The 7,500-nt window shown below is 46.7% G+C and overlaps 1 long non-coding RNA gene across 1 annotated transcript in view; it reads right to left on the bottom strand.

Annotated features, from left to right (window-relative positions):
- Positions 1 to 189: 189 nt before the first annotated feature.
- Positions 190 to 7,500, bottom strand: part of LOC308367531 — a 7,919-nt gene continuing 608 nt past the window's right edge. The window contains exons 2-3 of the long non-coding RNA XR_013968715.1: positions 922 to 1,012; positions 190 to 236 (exon numbers count right to left, since the gene is read on the bottom strand). This is a non-coding gene — a long non-coding RNA (uncharacterized lncRNA). The remainder of the gene's footprint in view (positions 237 to 921; positions 1,013 to 7,500) is intronic.

Here is a 7,500-nt window from a genome sequence, read left to right on the forward strand (position 1 = left end):
GCTCCTGCACAGTCTCACCTGACACAGAAATGTCATAACACACACACACACACACACACACACACACAGGGATGGAACTGACCCTGCTTCGTGTTTCTCGCTGTGAGGCCCTGCCTCCTTCTTGTAGGACGGAACTCCAGTTTGTCCTTCTCCAGACACGCCTGACACATACACACTCTCGGGAACACTCTCACACACACTCTCAGGAACACCCTCACTCCACTCTGAAGGACAGCCTGGTGAGGAGAGAGGAACATGATGGGGTAGCGATAGATAGATAGAGAGAGAGAGAGAGAGGAATAGAGAGAGAGATCATCAAACATGTCAGTAAAGATAGTAGATAGTACACACAGGCACACAGACACATACACACACACACACACACACACACACACACACACACACACACACACACACACACACACACACACACACACACACACACACACACAGGAACATAGTGCACTTTGGACCGTTTTTTCCAACATTATCTTTCCTATTTCAGTCTCATTTTCCTGCAGTACCCTCAGCTTAGTACAGCAGGTCATTTCAGAGTCAATACTAACCCCTGGTCAAAGGGACACACACACTCACACACACACACACACACACACACACACACACACACACACACACACACACACACACACACACACACTCACACACACACATACACACACACACACACACACACAAACACACACACACAGATACACACACACACACACACACACACACACACACACACACACTCACACACACACATACACACACACACACACACACACAAACACACACACACAGATACACACACACACACACACACACACACACACACACATACACACACACACACACACACACAAACACACACACACAGATACACACACACACACTCACACATACCCACACAACACACACCTCTCTCACCTGCCGGCTGTGCTGAAGAGGTGTGTGTGCCGCCGGGCAGAGGACTGGAAGCGCAGGTGTGTGAGCCGCCTGTATGCTGCAACTGACCAACAAACATGCATGCACACACACACACACACACACACACACACACACACGTACACACACACACACACACACACATGCACACAAACACATATCCACAAAACACACACAAGTCAACAGTCAGACAGTAGAAGTGGTGCCTTACAAGTTAAACTGTGAGAAACAATCACAACCATTATGTACAATACCCGGAATACACACACACTCACACACACATGCACACACACACACACACACACATGCACACACACACACACACACACACACACACTGTTACAGGTGCTACATTGGTGCAAAGGGCTTCTTGTTACTGGTCTCCCTCTTTGCACGTTTCTCATTGAGTAGTCCAAAGCGTCTCTCCTCCAAGACCTAAAACACCCTCGCTGCATATGATGGCCACGTCGCATGGACTTGAGCAGTGCTTCTCCAGGTATCCGGGTTGATTCTAATTGGGCAGTGCTTCTCCAGGTATCAGGGTTGATTCTAATTGGGCAGTGCTTCTCCAGGTATCAGGGTTGATTCTAATTGGGCAGTGCTTCTCCAGGTATCAGGGTTGATTCTACTTGGGCAATGCAGCTCTAGGTATCAGGGTTGATTCTAATTGGGCAGTGCTTGTCCAGGTATCAGGGTTGATTCTAATTGGGCAGTGCCTCTCCAGGTATCAGGGTTGATTCTACTTGGGCAATGCAGCTCTAGGTATCAGGGTTGATTCTAATTGGGCAGTGCTTCTCCAGGTATCAGGGTTGATTCTAATTGGGCAATGCAGCTCTAGGTATCAGGGTTGATTCTAATTGGGCAGTGCTTCTCCAGGTATCAGGGTTGATTCTAATTGGGCAGTGCTTTACCATGCATTAGGGTTGATTCTAATTGGGCAATGCAGCTCTAGGTATCAGGGTTGATTCTAATTGGGCAGTGCAGCTCTAGGTATCAGGGTTGATTCTAATTGGGCAGTGCTTCTCCAGGTATCAGGGTTGATTCTAATTGGGCAATGCAGCTCTAGGTATCAGGGTTGACTCTACTTGGGCAGTGCTTCTCCAGGTATCAGGGTTGATTCTAATTGGGCAGTGCTTGTCCAGGTATCAGGGTTGATTCTAATTGGGCAGTGCTTCTCCAGGTATCAGGGTTGATTCTACTTGGGCAGTGCTTCTCCAGGTATCAGGGTTGATTCTACTTGGGCAGTGCTTGTCCAGGTATCAGGGTTGATTCTAATTGGGCAGTGCTTCTCCAGGTATCAGGGTTGATTCTACTTGGGCAGTGCTTCTCCAGGTATCAGGGTTGATTCTACTTGGGCAGTGCTTGTCCAGGTATCAGGGTTGATTCTAATTGGGCAGTGCTTCTCCAGGTATCAGGGTTGATTCTACTTGGGCAGTGCTTCTCCAGGTATCAGGGTTGATTCTACTTGGGCAGTGCCTCTCCAGGTATCAGGGTTGATTCTAATTGGGCAGTGCTTGTCCAGGTATCAGGGTTGATTCTAATTGGGCAGTGCTTCTCCAGGTATCAGGGTTGATTCTACTTGGGCAGTGCTTCTCCAGGTATCAGGGTTGATTCTACTTGGGCAGTGCCTCTCCAGGTATCAGGGTTGATTCTACTTGGGCAGTGCTTCTCCAGGTATCAGGGTTGATTCTACTTGGGCAGTGCTTGTCCAGGTATCAGGGTTGATTCTAATTGGGCAGTGCTTGTCCAGGTATCAGGGTTGATTCTACTTGGGCAGTGCTTCTCCAGGTATCAGGGTTGATTCTACTTGGGCAGTGCCTCTCCAGGTATCAGGGTTGATTCTACTTGGGCAGTGCTTCTCCAGGTATCAGGGTTGATTCTACTTGGGCAGTGCTTGTCCAGGTATCAGGGTTGATTCTAATTGGGCAGTGCTTGTCCAGGTATCAGGGTTGATTCTACTTGGGCAGTGCTTCTCCAGGTATCAGGGTTGATTCTACTTGGGCAGTGCCTCTCCAGGTATCAGGGTTGATTCTACTTGGGCAGTGCTTCTCCAGGTATCAGGGTTGATTCTACTTGGGCAGTGCTTGTCCAGGTATCAGGGTTGATTCTAATTGGGCAGTGCTTGTCCAGGTATCAGGGTTGATTCTACTTGGGCAGTGCTTCTCCAGGTATCAGGGTTGACTCTTCTTCTCTTGAGGTGTTTGAGTGTATCCTTGTATCTGAACCTCAGCCTGCCAACTGATCTCTTCCCACAGTTTAGCCGACTCAAGAGAACCGCTTTGGGTGTTCTTGTATTTGCCATTCTGGAGACATGTCCTACCCAACGAAGCTACGCCTAGATGATCTGGCTTTCCACACTGGGGACACCACAATGCTCTAGGACCTTGACATTAGAAACCTTGTCCTGCCACCTAATGCCACATCCAGAAGTTTGGTGTGGCAACGGTAGCTTGAACGATGCGATGTGCAATGCAATCATCTATGGTTGTTAAGTTTGCAGGATACTGCCCAGAAAACAGAGTTTCTCTACAGACTTGGGGTGTGTGTGTGTGTGTGAGATGCTGATGATTGATGAGTTTATTATTGAGTTGTTAGTGAGATTATTGCTGATGATTGATGAGTGTATTATTTGTCATGAGCTATATGGGATATATAAAGTGTGTTATGAGGTGTTTTAGGATGTTATGATATTATGAGGTGTGTTATGAGGTTATGAGGTGTGTTAAGATGTTATGAGGTGTGTTGAGGAGTGTTTTGCGGTGTGTTATGATGTTGTGAGGTTATGAGGTGTGTTATGAGGTTATGAGTAGTGTTATGATGTTATGAGGTGTGTTATGAGGTGTGTTATGAGTTAATGGGGTGTGTTATGATGTTGTGAGGTGTGTTACGAGGTGTGTTATGAGGTTATGAGGTGTGTTAGGAGGTCGTGAGGTGTGTTAGGAGGTGTGTAATGAGGTTAGAAGGTGTGTTATGAGGTGTGTTATAAGGTGATGATGTTATGATGTGTGTTGTGAGATTATGAGGTGTGTTATAACAACTTCCAAAACTGACCGCACAATACACAATAAAACTCACAACATTTAACAACACACACATATTCTCATCTAGAGCACTCTCTTCCCTCCTCCTTTCTCTCTCACTCTTCTCTTCCCCTCTCTCTCACTCTCTTTCTCCTCCTCGCTCTAACACTCTTCTCTCCCCCTCTCGCTCTCTCTCACTCTCTTTCTCATCCTCTCTCTCCCTCCTTCCCCCCATACTCTCTCTTTCTCTCTTCTATCCTCCTCTTTCTCTCTCCCTCTCTTTTATCCCCCCTCTCTCTCCCTCCCTTCCACTCCCCTCTCTCTCCCTCTCTTCTTTCCTCCTCTCTCTCCCTCCATTCTCCCTCCTCTCTCTCTCCCTCCCTCTGTTCTCTCCTCCTTTCTCTCTCTACCTCCCTTCTCCCTCCTCTCCTCGTCCCTTCTATCCTTCTCTCTCTCTCCCTTCCACCTCCTCTCTCCCTCTCTTCTATCCTCCTCTCTCTCTCCCTCCCTTCCCCCTCCCCTCTCTCTCTCCCTCTCTTCTGACCTCCTCTCTCTCTCCCTCCCTTCCCCCTTCCTCTCTCCCTGTCTTCTATCTTCCTCTCTCTCCCTTGCCCCTCCTCTCTCCCTCTCTTCTATCCTCCTCTACCTTTCCCTCCTTTCCCCCTTCCTCTCTCCCTCTCTTCTATCCTCCTCTACCTTTCCCTCCTTTCCCCCTTCCTCTCTCCCTCTCTTCTATCCTCCTCTACCTTTCCCTCCTTTCCCCCTTCCTCTCTCCCTCCATTCTCCCTCCTCTCTCTCTTTCTCCCTCTGTTCTATCCTCCTTTCTCTCCCCCCCTTCCCCCTCCTCTCTCCCTCTTTTCTGTCCTCCTCTTCTCTCTCTCTCCTTCTCTTCTGTCCTCCTCTCTCTCCCTCATTCTCCCTCCTCTCTCTGTTTTTATCCTCCTTTCTCTCTCTTACTCCTTCACCCCCTCCCTTCCCCCTTCCTCTCTCTCTCTTTCCCTCTGTCTCTCTGCTCCTTGGCTATGAAGTGTGTTATGATGTTATGAGGTGTGTTATGATGGTATGAGGTTATGAGGTGTGTTGCGAGGTTACGAGGTTACTAAGTGTGTTATGATGTTAGGAGGTGTGTTATGAGGTTATGATGTGTGTTATGATGTTATGAGGTGTGTTTTGAGATGTGTTATGATGTTATGAGGTGTAACATGAGGTTATGATGTTATGATGTGTGTTATGTGGTGTGTTATGATGTTATGAGGTTATGAGGTGTGTAATGATGTTATGATGTGTGTTATGAGGTTATGGGGTGTGTTACGAGGTTATGAGGTATGTTATGATGTAATGATGTGTGTTATGAGGTTATGGGGTGTGTTATGAGGTTATGAGGTGTGTAGTGATGTAATGATGTGTTTTATGAGGTTATGGGGTGTGTTATGAGGTGCGTTACGAGGTGTGTTATGATGTTATGAGGTGTATTATGAGGTTATGATGTGTGTTATGATGTTATGAGGTGTGTTATGAGGTGTGGTATGATGTTATGAGGTTATGAGGTGTGGTATGATGTTATGAGGTTATGAGGTGTGTTATGTGGTGTGTTATGATGTTATGAGGTTATGAGGTGTGTTATGATGTTATGATGTGTGTTATGATGTAATGATGTGTGTTATGAGGTTATGATGTTATGATGTGTGTTATGAGGTGTGTTATGATGTTATGAGGTTATGAGGTGTGTTATGTGGTGTGTTATGATGTTATGAGGTTATGAGGTGTGGTATGATGTTATGATGTGTGTTATGATGTAATGATGTGTGTTATGAGGTTATGGGGTGTGTTATGAGGTGTGTTATGATGTTATGAGGTTATGAGGTGTGTTATGAGGTGTGTTATGATGTTATGAGGTTATGAGGTGTGTTATGATGTTATGATGTGTGTTATGATGTAATGATGTGTGTTATGAGGTTATGGGGTGTGTTATGAGGTGTGTTATGATGTTATGAGGTTATGAGGTGTGTTGTGATGTTATGATGTGTGTTATGATGTAATGATGTGTGTTATGAGGTTATGGAGTGTGTTATGAGGTGTGTTATGAGGTGTGTTATGATGTTATGATGTGTGTTATGAGGTTATGGAGTGTGTTATGAGGTTATGAGGTGTGTAATGATGTAATGATGTGTGTTTTGAGGTTATGGGGTGTGTTATGAGGTGCGTTACGAGGTGTGTTATGATGTTATGAGGTGTGTTATGAGGTAATGATGTGTGTTATGATGTAATGAGGTGTGTTATGAGGTGTGGTATGATGTTATGAGGTGTGTTATGAGGTTATGATGTGTGTTATGAGGTGATGAGGTGTGTTATAACCACTTCCAAAATTGAATGCACAATACACAATAAAACTCACAGCATTTAACAACACACACATATTCTCATCTAGAGCTCTCTCTTCCCTCCTCCTCTCTCTCTCACTCTCTTCTCTCCCCCTCTCTCCCTCACTCTCTTTTCTCTTCCTCTCTCTCCCCTTATTCTCTCCCTCTCTTGCTCTCTCTCCCTCTTTCTCCTTGTCCCCTCCTCTCCCTCTTCTCTCCCCCTCTTCTATCCTCCTTTCTCTCTATCCATCCTCCCCCATCCTCTCTTCATCTCTTCTATCTTCCTCGCTCTCCCTCATTTCCCCCTCCTTTCTTTCTCTCTCCCTCTTTTCGGTCCTCCTCTCTCCCCCTCCTTTCCCCCTTCCCCTCTCTCTCTCTCCCTCTGTTCTATACTCCTTTCTCTCTCTCCCTCCCCCCTCCTCTCTCCCTCTTTTCTGTCCTCCTCTCTCTCCCTCCATTCCCCCTCTTCTCTCTGTTCTATCCTCCTTTCTCGCTCTTCCTCCTTTACCCCCTCCTCTCTCCCTCCCTCCCTTTCCCGCTCCTCTCTCAGTCCCTCCCTCCTCCCTCCTCTCTCCCTCTCTTTTATCCTCCTCTCTCTCCCCCTCCCTTCCCCCCTCCTCTCTCTTTCCCTCTCTCTCTGCTCCTTGGCCAGGGCAGTTTTATTTGAGGTTGTCTATCCTGTCATCACATGACAGAGGTCAAGGGTTGTGAATCTGTGGTGGGTCTCTGGGGGAGAGCCCCCCCTTCCCGCTCATGAGAACAAGCACAGTGCCCCCTCCCCCACTCTTATGTAACCGTGACGACGTGCCTGATTTGTTTAAATTTGGTTGTGGGGCTGAGGGCACACACAGGAAGAAGCTCTCCGCTACCATGGAGATAACAGGAAACGCAGAGAGTGTGAGAAAGAGTGAGAGAGAGAGAGAGAGAGAGAGAGAGAGAGAGAAAAAGAGAGAAATAAAAGAAAGTGAAAGACAAAGAGGAAACCACTAGCTCAATACAGAAGAAGAATACTGAAGGCCAACTTTTCTGGACTAAAATGGAAAAATGCAAACAGACAAGATTAAACTCTGTACACACACCGAATGAACACAGACACACACACGCTCACACAACATGTACACCAAATACACACAGACACACACGCATACACCAAATACACACACACACCATAC

Source organism: Sprattus sprattus, assembly GCF_963457725.1.
Source record: "Sprattus sprattus genome assembly, chromosome: 6".
NCBI lineage: Eukaryota > Metazoa > Chordata > Actinopteri > Clupeiformes > Clupeidae > Sprattus > Sprattus sprattus.